Source organism: Giraffa tippelskirchi, chromosome 8, assembly GCF_054371585.1.
Source record: "Giraffa tippelskirchi isolate mGirTip1 chromosome 8, T2T-mGirTip1v1.2.pri, whole genome shotgun sequence".
Lineage (NCBI taxonomy): Eukaryota > Metazoa > Chordata > Mammalia > Artiodactyla > Giraffidae > Giraffa > Giraffa tippelskirchi.
The window spans coordinates 99422130-99438907 of NC_137282.1; the positions used below are offsets into that span (position 1 = coordinate 99422130).

A 16778-nucleotide genomic window follows, 5' to 3' on the forward strand; every position below is an offset into this window, starting at 1 on the left:
TAAATGAGTATTTTAAAATACAATATTGTTGACCACATTAGTAATACTAATTTTACAGTTAACTAGATAGATATTTGAATCTCAGCTCTGCCACACTAACTGCATGACTTTAGCAAAAGTGAGTTTTAACCCTTCATGAATTTCAAAGAATTCATTACTGGATCTCAGGGAGTAATCTGTCAGTGGGGAAGAGTGGGTAATTAAAGGCAGTCCCTGATGGGGCTGTTTATAAAACAAAGTTGTAGGTAATTTGAATGTTAAAAAAATAATGTTTAAAATCTTTTTTATTTTGTTCTAAAAGGTATACACTAAGATGTCATTAGTTAGCATTGAGGAGGGATTCCAAGATTAAATGAAAAGAATTGTTGTTCAGTCGTGTCCGACTATTTGCAACCCCATGGACTGCAGCACATCAGGCTTCCCTGTCCTTCATCATCTCCCAGAGCTTGCTCAAACTCATATCCATTGAGTCAGTGATGCCATCCAACCATCACATCCTTTGTTGTCCCCTTCTCCTCCTGCCTTCAATCTTTCCCAGCATCAGAGTCTTTTCCAATGATTCGGCTGTTCACATCAGGTGGCCAAAGTATTGGAGCTTCAGCATCAGTCCTTCCAATGACTATTCAGGATTGATTTCCTTTAGAATTGGCTGGTTTGATCTCCTTACAGTCCAAGGGATTCTTGAGAGCCTTCTCCAACACCACAGTTCATCAATTCTTTGGCACTCAGCCTTCTTTATGGTCCAACTCTCACATCTGTAAATGGCTACTGGAAAAACCATAGCTTTGACTAGACGGACGTTTGTTGGCAAAGTAATGTCTCTGCTTTTTAATACACTGCCTAAGTTTGTCATAGCTTTTCTTCCAAGGAGCAAGCCCTTTTAATTTCATGGCTGCAGTTACCATCTGCAGTGATTTTGGAACCCAGAAAAATAAAATCTGTCACTGTTTCCATTGTTTTCCCATCTATTTGACATGAAGTGATGGGACTGGGTGCCATGATCTTAGTTTTTGAACGTTGAGTTTTAAGCCAGCTTTTTCAATCTCCTCTTTCACCTTCACAAAGAGGCTCTTTAGTTTCTCTTCACTTTCTGCCATAACAGTGGTGTCATCTGCATATCTGAGGTTATTGATATTTCTCCTGGCAATCTTGATTCCAGCTTGTGCTTCATCCAGTTTGTCATTTCGCATGATGTACTCTGCATATAAGTTAAATAAGCAGGGTGACAATATATCACCTTAACATACTCCTATTCCAATTTTGAACCAGTCCGTTGTTCCATGTCTGGTTCGAAGTGTTGCTTCTTGACCTGCATACCGGTTTCTCAGGGGACAGGTAAGGTGATCTGGTGCTCCCACCTCTTTAAGAATTTTCCACAGTTTGTTGTGATCCACATAGTCAAAGGCTTTCGCATAGTCAATAAGGCAGAAGTAGATATTTTACCTACATTTTAATAGCTATTACTATGGATTAAATCCATGCCTCACTCCTCTAGTACCAGAAAATGTGACCTTATTTGGAGATGAGGTCTTTCCAGAGGTAACCCAGTTCAAATAAGTTCATTAAAGTTGGATTTAATCCAATTTGTCTGGTGTCCTTATAATAAAAGGGGGAATTTGAATACAGAGACATGTAGAATGAAGATGATGTCAAGGGACATTAAGAGAGTTAACCATCTGCAACCACCTACAAGGAGAAAAACCTAGAATAAATCCTTCTCTCGGAGCCCTTTGAAGGAAGCAACTCTGCCAAAACTTTGATTTCAGACTAGCCTCCAGAACTCAGACAATCAATTTCTATCATTTAATCTACTCAGTTTGTGGTACTTTGTTACAGTAGCTCCAGGAAACTAATATGGGTACTTAATTTTGCTAAATACATATATTTTTCTCTGAGCACTAGTCATTTATCTTCACCTTCATGGAAAATAAAATTCACCAGGGGAAGCAAAAAAAAAAAAAACAACACAAAAATACTATATAAGGAAAGAATTTTTTTTAAATTACAATTTAGTCCAATTCTTCACAGAGGGAATCTCTGAATAAAATGCTCATTTTCTTTCAAAAAGAAAAAAAAAAACCTAATTTTATAGAGAAATTGTTGGCTCTATCACTCAAATTTACTCTGCATTAGAATAAATAAGAATATATAGGATGAAAGAAGGCACCTTTAAATTGTGGTCCTTCTCATTCTGTATATTCATTTGCATGCGCTTTATAGAACAAGCATGCAAAATTGTCTAGAAGGAAGTTTATTTTTACAAGCCACTGAACACTAATGCATAGTTTTAGTATGACCAAAAATATGCTGATCAAGGCTGAAATCCTAAAAAATAATAATCGAGGCAACTGTAATTTATCCATAGGGGAATAATGAAATTCTGAGCCACTGTGGTATTTAATTACATGAAATCTAGGCCATTAGTTTATAAGTAAATAACTAGTTCTTTTATCTCATATCCAAGTCTCCTTACCAAATCTCTTCCTTCTTTCAAAATAACATCTAATGCCTCTGAAAACACCATTAAAATGGGTATTTCTAAATTTTCTAAACTCTTAGTATGCCAGTCAACTGGGTTTTGGAGAAGGCAATGGCACCCCACTCCAGTACTCTTGCCTGGAAAATCCCATGGATGGAGGAGCCTGGTAGGCTACAGTCCATGGGGTTGCTAAGAGTCAGACATGACTGAGTGACTTCACTTTCACTTTTCCCTTTCATGCACTGGAGAAGGAAATGGCAACCCACTCCAGTATTCTTGCCTGGAGAATCCCAGGGACGGGGGAGCCTGGTGGGCTGCCATCAGTGGGGTCGCACAGTCGGACACAACTGAAGTGACTTAGCAACTCAGCAACTTAGCAACTGGATTTTGAACAGATAGTATATTTTTAGGGCTTCAAGAAGTGTGAACTCTATTGATATTCATTTCAACTAAATAGGAAGTGATGTTTTTAAGTTAAAAAATGAATGTGATCCAGTAATACTCTTAATCCGAAAACCATAGCCAGAAATTGAAGTATTGAGAATGGCAAACAGTGAAAATGAGAATGAAAGAGACAAAGAGAGATTAAAAAAAAAAACAAAACAGTGCTTCATAAGGCTATGTACTGTATATTGTGTCACTAAATGCTAGGAGGTTGCTTTACCTTTATTTTTAAATGACCAAACAAAGGTTTGGGAAGATCAAGTCATTTGCTGAAGCACAAAGAGAGACCAAGTAGAGGAACTAGAGTTTGAATCTTTGTCTTTCTGATTCCAAATTTCACTCACATCTGAAAACTACACATCCAAAATACACAGTTTAGCCAAAAGAATTGTGAGATGTTTTTCTCAATTTATTCTCAATAAAAAGTCATTAGAGTATATATAGTGTTCAGACTATACCTCAATTCCTAAATTGAATTCAATCTTACCATTTTAGTATAGGATATTGTAGGAGTCTCTGAGATGACATAGCAAATTTATATATAGTTGATGAGTGACAACTCACTTTCTTCCAAAGACATAAAATCTACAAGTATTGGAACAATAAAATGATGTTAGAGATCAATTAGTAACAACTCCTCTGTCTGTTAACATATTTCTTCATTCATTCAATGCATCACATATATGTGTGTGTGTCTGTGTGTGTTATATCAGGTGCTATGATGGGCATTAGGAATCCGGTAAAATACAAGGCAGAAAGGGTCACTGTACTGAAGTTTATAGAACCCTGAGACCCAGACAGAAACCAAATATACACTGGCTTAAATATGCTAATGGGATAAGAAAAGACTAGAAAACTCTTAGTCAACAGTTGCAACTTCACTGGATGTGAAGTTCCTTCACTGGAAGGAAGATGATTGACTTACTCAAAGAACAGGAACTATTTCTAACTTAGCTCCAAACATATCTCCAGTACTTTATATTCAATGAATATCTGTTACTCATATCAAAACTGAACTTTCCCATTAAACATTTTATTACAGGTCACAGTCAGACATGGTGATTTAAGACTGACTTCCACTTACTTTCTGCCTTGGACAAACTCTTAGTAAAATTGTCAACACAGAGCCTAAGCCAAACAAACATAAGGGAGAATAATTGTTCTTTGAATAATTGATAGATAGCTGAGTAGAATGCTAATTGCCCTCTTAGGTAGAGTCAGGATTGATTTTTTCCACCCAGGGCTCCAGTTTTTTCTCACTGTAGTGTCATGCCACTTTACTAGCAGGCCAATTATTTACCTTCAGCAAAGGTAACTTCCGTGAGAAGGACATAGTACTAACAACCAATATAATATGGAATTTCATTGAATCATAGAACCTTCATGTTGTTACAGACCTTAAATGTGAGAACATATTCCTAGCATAGGAGTGAAGAGGCAGGGCCCATCTTGACAAAAGAGACAGTAGAAATAGAACGAGAATTGAGAATCTTGCTCCTCTTTATCTCTCACCATTTTTTCATTAAGGAAGTTTTGCTAAGTTCCTATTATTTTCTTTAAAACTAAATAGAGCAATAAAGAGAGTGAAAAACTACCCTTTCCCCCCACCAATGCTTGAACACACACACACATACACACACACACAAACACATACACATGCATACAACCTTTTTAGCAAAATAAAAAAGGGAAAAAACCCACAAATACTAAATTACTTATAAGGATAGACTGGGTCCAAACAGCCCAACCAACCAAACTGCAGGAATGCTGGAGAGCAAGTGTGGTCATAAGCATTCTAGGTGTAGTGAAAAAGAATGAGGACATCTAGGGATCTTGGTGCTGAAGGTCAAAGCCAGCCTGGCTTCACAAAGCACCAAGTATAGCAGGAGGGGCACCCTTAAGCTGAAAAGTCAGAAAAAGCTGTTCTTGTTCCTCCCATCCCTTCTCCACAGTATCCTTCTCAAATTGATGGTGCAGAAATATCCAATTCATTCTAACCTAAGGTTTCTTTTAAAATATAATATCATCACACCCATCCCATGATACTATTTTTTTTAAAAAGACAGAAAAGAGCAGCAAAAGTCCCCCATAAATTAAGAAAACAAATCAGGAAAAAGTTCCAGAAGTGTAGAGAGAAAAGATAAACTGATATTCTATTGTGAATTGCTTTAAAATTATCAGAACAATTAAAATTCTAAAAGATGTGAAAATACAGAATTCACTGAAGATTTTGATAGCCAAAAGCATATTAAAATATGCCCAAATAACAGGATGAAAGAGCTAATAGAATTCAGGGGAGAAATCAAGAAACAATGAAAAGATTTCTTAAAAAATGTTTTCGTTACAATGACCACAAGGTAAGATAGATAGAGTGGAAACCATATTAGATAGAGAATAAAAACATGGGAAAAGTAAAGAAAATCAATAGGATAAAGAAAGAATTTTTTAATATGTAAAGGAAAGTAATATATAGAAAACAAATGAAATATACACATAATTAGAGTTACTGAAGAAGAAAACAAAGATGATTAAAAATATTTATCTATAATTTAAATTGGACTGTAGCCTGTCAGGCTCCTCCATCCATTGGATTTTTCAGGCAAGAATACTGGAGTGGGTTGCCATTTCCTTCTCCAGGGGGTCTTCCCAACCCAGCATTGAACCAGGGTTTCCTGTATTACAGGCAGACTCCTTAACATCTGGGCCACCAGAGAAGTCCCATCTATAATTTAGAACTCCTTCAAATTTTAAGGGTATATCATATACCTAGGAAAATTGATCTAGAGGGGAAACACTAAGGTATCCTGTTAAATATTAAATATTAAAAATAAAGGAACATTTCCAAACTCATTCTAAGAGGCCACAATCACCCTGATACCAAAACCAGGCAAAGACAACAACAAAAAAGAAAACTACAGGCCAACAGCACTGATGAACATAGATGCAAAAAATCCTCAACAAAATTCTAGCAAACAAAATCCAACAACACATTAAAAATCTCATACACAATGATCAAGTCAGATTTATTCCAGAGATGCAAGGATTCTTCAATATACGCAAATCAAACAACATGATACATCACATCAACAAACTGAAATACAAAAGGCATATGATCATCTCAATAGATGCATAAAAAGCCTTTGACAAAATTCAGCATCCATTTGTGATAAAAATGCTTCAAAAAATGAGCATAGAAGGAACCCACCTCAACACAGTAAAGGCCATATATGAAAAGCCCACAGAAAACATTATTCTCAATGGTGAAGATCAGGAACAAGACAAAAGTGTCCACTCTCACCGCTATTATTCAATATAGTTTTGGAAGTCCTAGCTGTGGTAATTAGAGAAGAAAAAGAAATAAAAGAAATCCAGATCAGAAAAGAAGAAGTAAAACTCTCACCACTTGCAGATGACATGATACTATACATAGAAAACCCAAAAGAAACTATCAGAAAATTACTAGAGCTAATCAGCAAATTCAGCAAAGTTGCAGGATACAAGGTCAATACACAGAAATCACTTGCATTCCTATACACTAACAATAAAAAATCAGAAAGAGAAATTAAAGAATCAATAACATTCACCACTGCAGCAAAAAGAATAAGATATCTAGGAATAAACCTACCTAAGGAGACAAAAGATCTGTATGTGAAAAACTGTAAGACACTGATGAAAGAAATCAAAGGCAACATAAAGAGAATATTCCATGTTCCTGGGTAGGAAGAATCAACATTGTGAAAATGACTATACTACCAAATGCAATCTACAGATTCAATGCAACCTGTATCAAATTACCAATGGTATTTTTCACAGAACTACAACAAAAATTTTCATAATTCATATGGAGACACAAAAGACCTCGAATAGTCAAAGCAGTCTTGAGAAAGAAGAATGGAGCTGGAAAAATCAACCTTCCTGACTTCAGACTATACTACAAAGCTACAGCCATCAAGACAATATGGTACTAGCACAGAAACAGAAATATAGACAAAAGGAACAAGATAGAGAACCCAGAGATAAACCCACACAACTAGAGGTACCTTATTTTTGACAAAGGAGGCAAGAATATACAATGGGGCAAAGACAGCCTCTTCAATAATTAGTGCTGGGAAAACTGGACAGCTACATGCAAAAGAATGAAAATAGATAACTGTGTAATGCCATACACAAAGATAAACCCAAAATGGATTAAAGACCTAACTGTAAGACCAGAAACTATTAAACTCTTAGAGGAGAACATAGGCAGAACACTTGATGGCATAAATCAAAGCAAGATCTTTTATGACCCATCTCCTAGAGTAATGGAAATAAAAATAAAAATGAACAAGTTGGACACAATTAAACTGAAATAAAAATAAAAATAAACAAGTGGGACTGAATTAAACTTAAAAGCTTTTGCATAGCTAAAGAAACTACAAACAAGGTGAAAAGACAACCCTCAGAATGGGAGAAAATAGTAGCAAAGGAAAGAACTGATAAAAAATTAATTTCCAAAATATACAAGAAGCTCATACAACTCAATGCCAGAAAAGCAAACAACCCAATCAGAAAGTGGGAAAGGGACCTGAAGAGACATTTCTCCAAAGAAGACATACAGATGGCCAAGAAGCACATGAAAAGATGCTCAATATCACTCATTATTTCAGTTCAGTTCAGTTCAGTCGCTCAGTCATGTCCAACTCTTTGCAACCCCATGAACCACAGCACACCAGGTCTCCTTGTCCATCACTAACTCCCGGAGCCCATTCAAACCCATGTCTATTGAGTTGGTGATGCCATCCAACCATCTCATCCTCTGTCGTCCCCTTCTCCTCCTGCCCTCAATCTTTCTCAGCAACAGGTTATCTTCCAGTGAGTAAGCTCTTCGCATCAGGTGGCCAAAGTATTGCAGTTTCAGCTTCAACATCAGTCCTTCCAATGAATACCCAGGACTGATCTCCTTTAGGATGGACTGGTTGGATCTCCTTGCAGTTCAAGGGACTCTCAAGAGTCTTCTCCAACACCACAGTTCAAAAGCATCAATTCTTCTGCACTCAGCTTTCTTTATAGTTCAACTCTCACATCCATACATGACCACTGGAAAAAACATAGCCTTGACTAGACGGACCTTTGTTGGCAAAGTAATGTCTCTGCTTTTTAATATGCTATCTAGGTTGGTCATAACTTTCCTTCCAAGGAGTAAGAGTCTTTTAATTTCATGGCTGCAGTCACAATCTGCAGTGATTTTGGAGCCCAGAAAAATAAAGTCAGCCACTGTTTCCACTGTCTCCCCATCTATTTTTCATGAAGTGATGGGACCGGATGCCATGATCTTAGTTTTCTGAATGTTGAGCTTTAAGCCAACTTTTTCACTCTCCTCTTTCACTTTCATCAAGAGGCTCTTTAGTTCTTCTTCACTTTCTGCCATAAGGGTGGTGTCGTCCGCATATCTGAGGTTATTGATATTTCTCTCGGCAATCTTGATTCCAGCTTGTGCTTCCTCCAGCCCAGCGTTTCTCATGATGTACTCTGCATATAAGTTAAATAAGCAGGGTGACAATATACAGCTTTGACGTACTCCTTTTCCTATTTGGAACCAGTCTGTTGTTCCATGTCCAGTTCTAACTGTTGCTTCCTGACCTGTATACAGATTTCTCAACAGGCAGGTCAGGTGGTCTGGTATTCCCATCTCTTGAAGAATTTTCCACAGTTTATTGTGATCCACACAGTCAAAGGCTTTGGCATAGTCAATAAAGCAGAAATAGATATAGATGTTTTTCTGGAACTCTCTTGCTTTTTTGATGATCCAACAGATGTTGGCAATTTGATTTCTGGTTCCTCTGCCTTTTCTAAAACCAGCTTGAACATCTGAAGTTCACGGTTCATGTATTACTGAAGCTTAGCTTGGAGAATTTTAAGTATTACTTTACTAGCGTGTGAGATGAGTCCAATTGTGCGGTAGTTTGAGCATTCTTTGGCATTGCCTTTCTTTGGGATTGGAATGAAAACTGACCTTTTCCAGTCCTGTGGCCACTGCTGAGTTTTCCAAATTTGCTGGCATATTGAGTGCAGCACTTTCACAGCATTATCTTTCAGGATTTAAAATAGCTCAACTGGAATTCCATCACCTCCACTAGCTTTGTTTGTAGTGATGCTTCCTAAGGTCCACTTGACTTCACATTCCAGGATGTCTGGCTCTAGGTGAGTGATCACACCATCACTCATTATTAGAAAACTGCAAATCAAAACTACAATGAGATACTACCTCACACCAGTCAGAATGGCCATCATCAAAAAGTCTACAAACAATAAATGCTGGAGAGGATATGGAGAAAACGGAACACTCTCGCATTGCTGGTGGGAATGTAAACTGATACAGCCACTATGGAAGATGGTATGGAGACTCCTTAAAAAGCTAGGAATAAAACCACCATATGACTAAGCAATTCCACTCCTAGGCATATACCCTGAGGAAATCAAAACTGAAAAAGACACATGTGCCCCAATGTTCACTGTAGCACTATTTACGAAAGCCAGAACATGGAAGCATCCTAGATGTCTATTGAGGATGAATGGATGAAGGAGCTGTGGTACATATATACAATGGAATACTACTCAGCCATAAAAAGGAACACGTTTGAATCTGTTCTGAGGTGGATGAAACTAGAGCCTATTATACTGAATGAAGTAAGTCATAAAGAGAAATATAAGTATCGTGTACTGACACATATACTTGGAATCTGAAGAGATGGCACTGATGAATTTATTTTCAGGGCAGCAATGGAGAAACAGAGATAGAGAACAGACCTATGGACACCACAGGAGGAGAGGATGGAGAAGAGGAGATGCATGGAGAGAGTAACAGAGAAATTTACAATACCACATGTGAAATAGATAGCCAATGGGAATTTTCTGTGTGACTCAGGGGACTCAAACAGGGGCTCTGAGACAGGCTGAAGGGTGGGATGGGGAGGATGATGGGAAGGAGGTTGGGGAGGGAGGGGACGTGGGTGTACCTATGGCTGATACTTGTCGATATATGACAGAAAACCATAAGATTCTGTAAAACAATTATCCTTCAATTAAAAAATTAGAAAAAAAAAAAGAAACGTAAGCAGCTGTTCTGAAACTGGCAGCAGAGATGTTCTAGTCCAGTATGGTCCTAAATGGCAGTACGCATGTGGTTATTGAGCACCTAAAATGTGGCTAGTCCAAACTAAGATGCACTGTAAACGTAAAATACACACCAGATACCAAAGACTTAACATGGATAAAAGAATGCAAAATATTCTGTTCATGATGTTTATATTGATGACACGTAAAGACAGTTTTGATTATGTAAGATTAAATAAAATGTCATTAAAATTAAAAAAAAAAAAGAGAATCTTTTGGGCCTGTGAGCAAAATTATCTAGTCATTACTGAAAAAACTAAAATGAACTTTGCCTCATACTTTGTAATGGAAAATTTTAGCAGCAGAAAACAGTGGAGCAAAACCTAGAAGGCACTCAAGGAACAAGACTTTACGCAAAGATGTTCTTCAAATACAAAAATTGTGAACGCAGAGTTATGAATGTCTACAAACTCAAGGAACATTGTTCCTATCAGCCATTGCTGAGAAAATCAGTAGAGGATAAATGGGAAACTTTTGGGAGAAAAATATAAATTATGGGCCTTGACTGAATCTATTTTATCTAATATATTTGTAAAAATAAAAGTGAGGATAAGATTGAGAGAATAGCATACAAATATACCCTGATAATATGGCAGTACTTCAATTAAGAAAAATGGAAGGAAAACTGAGAGAGAAGGAAGAACAATTATTGATTCCTTCACATATAATGACCGGAAGTCAAAAGATATCATTTAAAACTTAGAAGTATAAAGGTAAGCAAAATAACACTATTAAACAATACTGGCTGGTTGGGGAAAGGAAAGAGAGAAATCAAGAAGAGGTCACAAATTAATTTATAAATGCTATTTTAGATAAAATAGATTATATCTAAAGAGATACATATAAACACAAAATATAAAAGAATAACTAAGAAAAAAGCTTGCAAAAAAAAGCTTGAAAAAAAGAACAAAATATCAAAGAAAATAAACCATCAATGGAAAACTTTTAAAAATAAACAAGACATAAATATGCAAAATGTAAAATAACATGAAAGAACTAAAATCAAATACACTTGTCATATCAGTAAATGTAAAGGATTTAAAAAATCATCTATTACAATAAAAAATCTTCATATTAGACTACAAAATTTTATAGATTATAAGATCTATGCCATGAAAAAGAGATATACTAAAGCACTTCTGAGAAATTAAAAATGAAAGAACCCACAAAGATGTACCATACAAATGAAAGAAGAAATCAGGAACTGTGATCTTACCATGAGAAAATGTAGAATATTGGAGAAAAAAATTAAATTAGAAAATAAATAATGCTGAATTCCATAATTCACAATTAAGAACTAATACAACAATAATCTATATAAAAAATAACAGCATAAATTCCCATAAAGCATAAATTATAAACGACTAAAGGAGAAATAGTCAGAAACACACTAATATGAAACTTCACGCCTTTCAATTATCAAAAAGTAAATAAAGGGATAGCAAACTCCCAAATAAACAAGGTAGAAATTATAGATGTATACAGGTACATCAAATTATGTACTGCAATAATAAAGAATACTCCTACTGTTCAAATTCTTTGAATATTCATAAAATCTGATAACATATTCGGCCACAAAGAAACCCCAAAATTCCAAAATGTACATGTAACAAAGATAATAATTTTGTTCACAAGTCAAGAACTAAAACAATAAAATCAGAGATCAATAACAACAAAAATCCTTTACACTGGAAATTCTAAAAATCTCTACTTTTTAGATCAAAGCAAAAAACAAGCTGTAATTGCAGATTTAAAAAAAAACAACTATAGTGAAAATACTACCTATCATAGGCTATACTATATAGCTAACACAACATTCAGAGGGAAATATGTAGTCTTTAGTAGTAATGCTGATAAAAAGAACAGTAAAAATGGATAACAAATTTCTAGTAGAAATAAGAACTAAATAGAAATAAATGAAGGAACAAATTTGCCACAAATTCTTAAGTCAACCTAGAATATTTACAGTGGCATTTACTTCCCTCATCCACTCTTCTTTCACCATATGAAATAGCACCAATAAATCAGACACACATTTGACACCACACTGGAAATAGCAGTGAACATACCTGAAACTCTTATTCCTGCTTTCAGAACTACTACTCTTCTCGGGGTTCTTCAACCTTACATTTTTTTCAGACAAGACAGTACCTAAATTGCAACCAAATGAGTAATTCTATTGAAATTTTGTGATATGAGCTTATGTACTTAAAATAGCTTTTATCATTTATCTATAGCCTTACAGAGGGACAACATGAACAAATATTCTCTCTTAAGATATGTGCTTACATATATACACTGGAGTACCAGATTTTTTATTTTCTAAGTCAAGGCTGAGGCCTGTGGTATATGCCCACCAATTTTGAGGGGTTTGTGCTATGAGATCTACAGTTCTTAAGAGGTGATCTAAAATTTAAAAGCTGTGATTGTTTTCGGTGTGAATAATGTGTCCATGACAGGATCAAGCGTACTTTTCCTACTGAGGAGCAGAAAATCATTATGAAAGTATTGAGGGTACAATCAGAGTCAGAAAGCTATATTTAAAAAGGTTTTTTTTGAGTATTAAAAAAGAAAAGAAAAATAAAACACATTAACCTTCCAGTTGTCTAATATGCTCAGAGCAATCTATGAGAAAACTTTGAAATGTATTTTGCAAAAGGTGATTTGGAATTAACAGCTTTCTGTGATTTGGAGGTTGGCAGAGACACCAAACATGTACAAATTGTCAAAAGGATCATATTGCTAGGAAATTAGGATCACTGGTCATAGAAATGTTAGGTCTACATAGAGTCTTGCATTGTGGGGTTGAGAAGGATGTGCCATGAATTAGTTTGGCTACTTCATGGTTCAGCAGGAAGGCAGAAGTCAGGGAATCCTCACTTGATGAAGTCTTAACAATCTCCAGTGTAACAGAATCTGTTATGCATCAAAACTGAGCAGAGAAAGAGAAAGGCAAACTTCCCAGAGAAACGGAATGAAAGTGAATCTAAAATTCAAAACCTGGGCAATCTGACTCAATATCTGGTTGCATCTCTGCATTTATTCATTTCCAGATAAACGTTTTCAGTAACAAAGTGAGAAGGAAAACACATTTTTATAATATAGACTCATGGCCAATTCTGAATCTCAAAGTACAATACCTACTATTTGTTTATTTACTTACCAAGAGCAAGGCATTGTATTCTAGTCTAAAATATTGTTTCTGAAGTATTTTGATCAACATCCAGCCTGAGGGTGGATTGGTGAATTTCTACCTCTTTGTCACCAGTAGCTAGGTATGAGAACCTGGGCTAATTATTAGCATTCCCTCACCTAAAAAATAAGAGATTTTGGGCTAGCTGCTAACAAATCTTTAAGTTTGAAGAATTCTATGGCATCATTTGTATACAAAATAAAATGTTTCATACAGCCAAGTTGAACCTTAGAAGCTAGGAGCTGAATCCTGAGTCATTTAGTAGAGTAATTTTCTCTAAAAATGCTAATGGAATTTCACAATGCTTCTTGCCACACCCACTCTTTTTCAGAGAACAGAAGATGAGAGAGTGGATTTATGGTAATAGAGCAAACACCCAAATACACTGCAGTTTAATTTTCCTTTATTACTATATTTTTAATTTACTGTGGATGACTAACACTTATTAGTATTCTTTCCTGTTACCACTGACACTGGAAGCTGTTTTCTGTCTGAGTCTTGCCAAACCATGAAAGTAAATAATTTTTTAAAATATATTCAAGTCAACCCAAGAAAACTGGGAGATTTCAATGGAGTTTGCAGCTACTTAATTCTGACATGTTTGCTATTCATCTTAGAAATGTGTTCTAGATAGAGTATCAGAGAACTAAAAAATAATTAATTTTATTTTTTTTATATTTTTTTATTTTTTATTTTTTATTTTTTTATAAATTTATTTATTTTAGTTGGGGGCTAATTACTTTACAATATTGTAATAGTTTTTGCCATACATTGACATGAATCAGCCATGGGTTTACATGTGTTCCCCTTCCTGGACCCCCCACCCACCTCCCTCCCCATCCCATCCTTCTGGATCATCCCATTGCCCCGGCCCTGAGCCCTTGTCACATGCATCGAACATGGAATGGTGTTCTGTTTCACATATGATAATATACATGTTTCAATGCTATTCTCCCTGAACGTCCCACCCTCACCTTCTCCCTCAGAGTCCATAAAATTGTTCCATGCATCTGTGTCTCTTATTCTGTCTCGCATATAGGGTTATCGTTACCATCTTTCAAATTCCATATATATGCATTAGTATACTGTATTGTTGTTTTTCTTTCTGGCTTACTTCACTCTGTATAATGGGCTCCAGTTTCATCCATCTCAGTAGAACCGATTCAAATGTATTTTTTTTAATGGCTGAGTAATATTCCATTGTGTATATGTACCACAGCTTCCTTATCCATTCGTCTGCTGATGGACATCTAGGTTGCTTCCATGTCCTGGCTATTGTAAACAGTGCTGCGATGAACATTGGGGTACACGCGTCTCTTTCAATTCTGGTTTCCTCGGTGTATATGCCCAGCAGTGGGATTGCTGGGTCATATGGCAGTTCTATTCCCAGTTTTTTAAGGAATCTCCACACTGTTCTCCATAGTGGCTGTACTAGTTTGCATTCCCACCAACAGTGTAAGAGGGTTCCCTTTTCTCCACACCCTCTCCAGCATTTATTGCTTGTAGACTTTTGGATAGCAGCCATTCTGACTGGTGTGAAATGATACCTCATTGTGGTTTTGATTTGCATTTCTCTAATAATGAGTGATGTTGAGCATCTTTTCATGTGTTTGTTAGCCATCTCTATGTCTTCTTTGGAGAAATGTCTGTTTAGTTCTTTGGCCCATTTTTTGATTGGGTCGTTTATTTTTCGGGAATTCAGCTGCAGAAGTTGCTTGTATATTTTTGAGATTAATTGTTTGTCTGTTGCTTCATTTGCTATTATTTTCTCCCATTCTGAAGGCTGTCTTTTCACCTTGTTTATAGTTTCCTTTGTTGTGCAAAAGCTTTTAATTTTAATTAGGTCCCATTTGTTTATTTTTGCTTTTATTTCCAATATTCTGGGAGGTGGGTCATGGAGGATCCTGCTGTGATTTATGTCGGAGAGTGTTTTGCCTATGTTTATTTTAGAATCACAATAAGCTATAAATTATCTAACTAGGCCTTCTAGCTAGTCCAGATGGCTTTTAATTTACCAGCAAAGTAAATCACTAGAAGTCTGGTTATAAATCAAAGCTTTTGAATTCAATCTATAGAGAAGAAGTCCTTCAAGTAGATCACTAACTATTCAGTGCTGGTAACGAAAGTGGAGGTTGGAAGTGGTAGAAGTATGGGAGGGAGATTGAGGTGGGAAGGTGAAAATGCTGCATAGTAACATTTTAACTTTCACAAACAGTGCTTTAAGAAATTGATCAGGTTATACTTTAACATGGTTGCCACCCTCCTGAGGAATCTTAAGACTCCGGGACTGAAATAGCCATGGAACTAGCTGACCAACGGTTACCATTATCAGACACACTGATGGCGGGCAAAGAGACCCGACAAACAAGAAAGGATAGAGAGGATGACTCAGAAGGTCAAAACAGAATATAGAGAGAAGGTTTCCTTCAGTTCTGTGGATTACTAAGGATAGGAATGTCTGTGGCCATAGGGTCATAGCCAATATATTTTCCAATCAAAATGCTTGGTCTCAATTCAATGAAGATTAATGCCCTGACCAACCAGAAGGGACATTCAGTGTAAACAGCCAGCTGAATACCAGGGCTCTACAGGCCTACCAGGAAAATGAAACTATTTTTATGCTAATTTCATCTTTGATTTCATTTCTACTTGTAATCTTCCTTTTAGTAAATCAGAAATAACAGAAAACATCACCACCCCAGGAGGTAAAGGGGTTTATAGTGGTAAAGTTCTTACATCCTCCTTGCACCATGATTCCCATTAATTTATAAGCTCCTGTGGGGCAGCATTATGCCTACTACAAGCTCCTAGAAGAACACTTTCCAGAAAAATAATTCAGAGAGTACTGCTGTCTCACTACATGATAGAACAGATACCAGCCTAAGTTAGAGTTCCTGGAGTTCTCTGTTTCCTGCTGGGGATTCAGACTCAAAACAAATGAAAATTAACTGACTCCCCTTTGCTTTTAGGTGGACATGAACTGAATAGGAATGTCAAACTTCTGAGCTGATTCATAACTTTGCTTTCTGTTAGGATAAATAAGAAAAGATGGATCTAAGAGAAAGGACATTCAGAGGCAGTAATTACTATCCAGGATTCCTATCATGTAATACTAGCATATGCTGCCACTGCTGCTTAGTCACTCAGTCATGTCCAACTCCGAGATCTCAAGGACTGTAGCCCACTAGGCTCCTCTGATGGTAAAGAATAAGATTTAAACAGGAATGAAGAATACGTAGCCAGGTCTCAACTTGAACCAAACTGTCCATTCACACAGGTCTGGACACATAGAGTGACCTGGTAGGCCTCCAGAAATTTATTTTGTAGGAGGGGAATAAGAAGTTCCATGGAAAGATATAAACCTAAGACAAAACAGAGACAAGTATAATGAACTTTATTTAAAAGCAATTTGCAGTAAATCTTATCATCTATCATTCTCATTGAATTAAAAGAAAGCATGGCTTGTATATTTTGGAAATTAATCTCTTGTCAGTTGCTTTGTTTGCAAAT

General features: G+C 36.2%; 1 protein-coding gene across 1 annotated transcript in view; it reads right to left on the reverse strand.

Moving 5' to 3' along the window:
• PDE4D (phosphodiesterase 4D) overlaps window positions 1-16778 on the reverse strand; it is a 1572405-nt gene that overhangs the window by 1136798 nt on the left and 418829 nt on the right. The window lies entirely within an intron of this gene.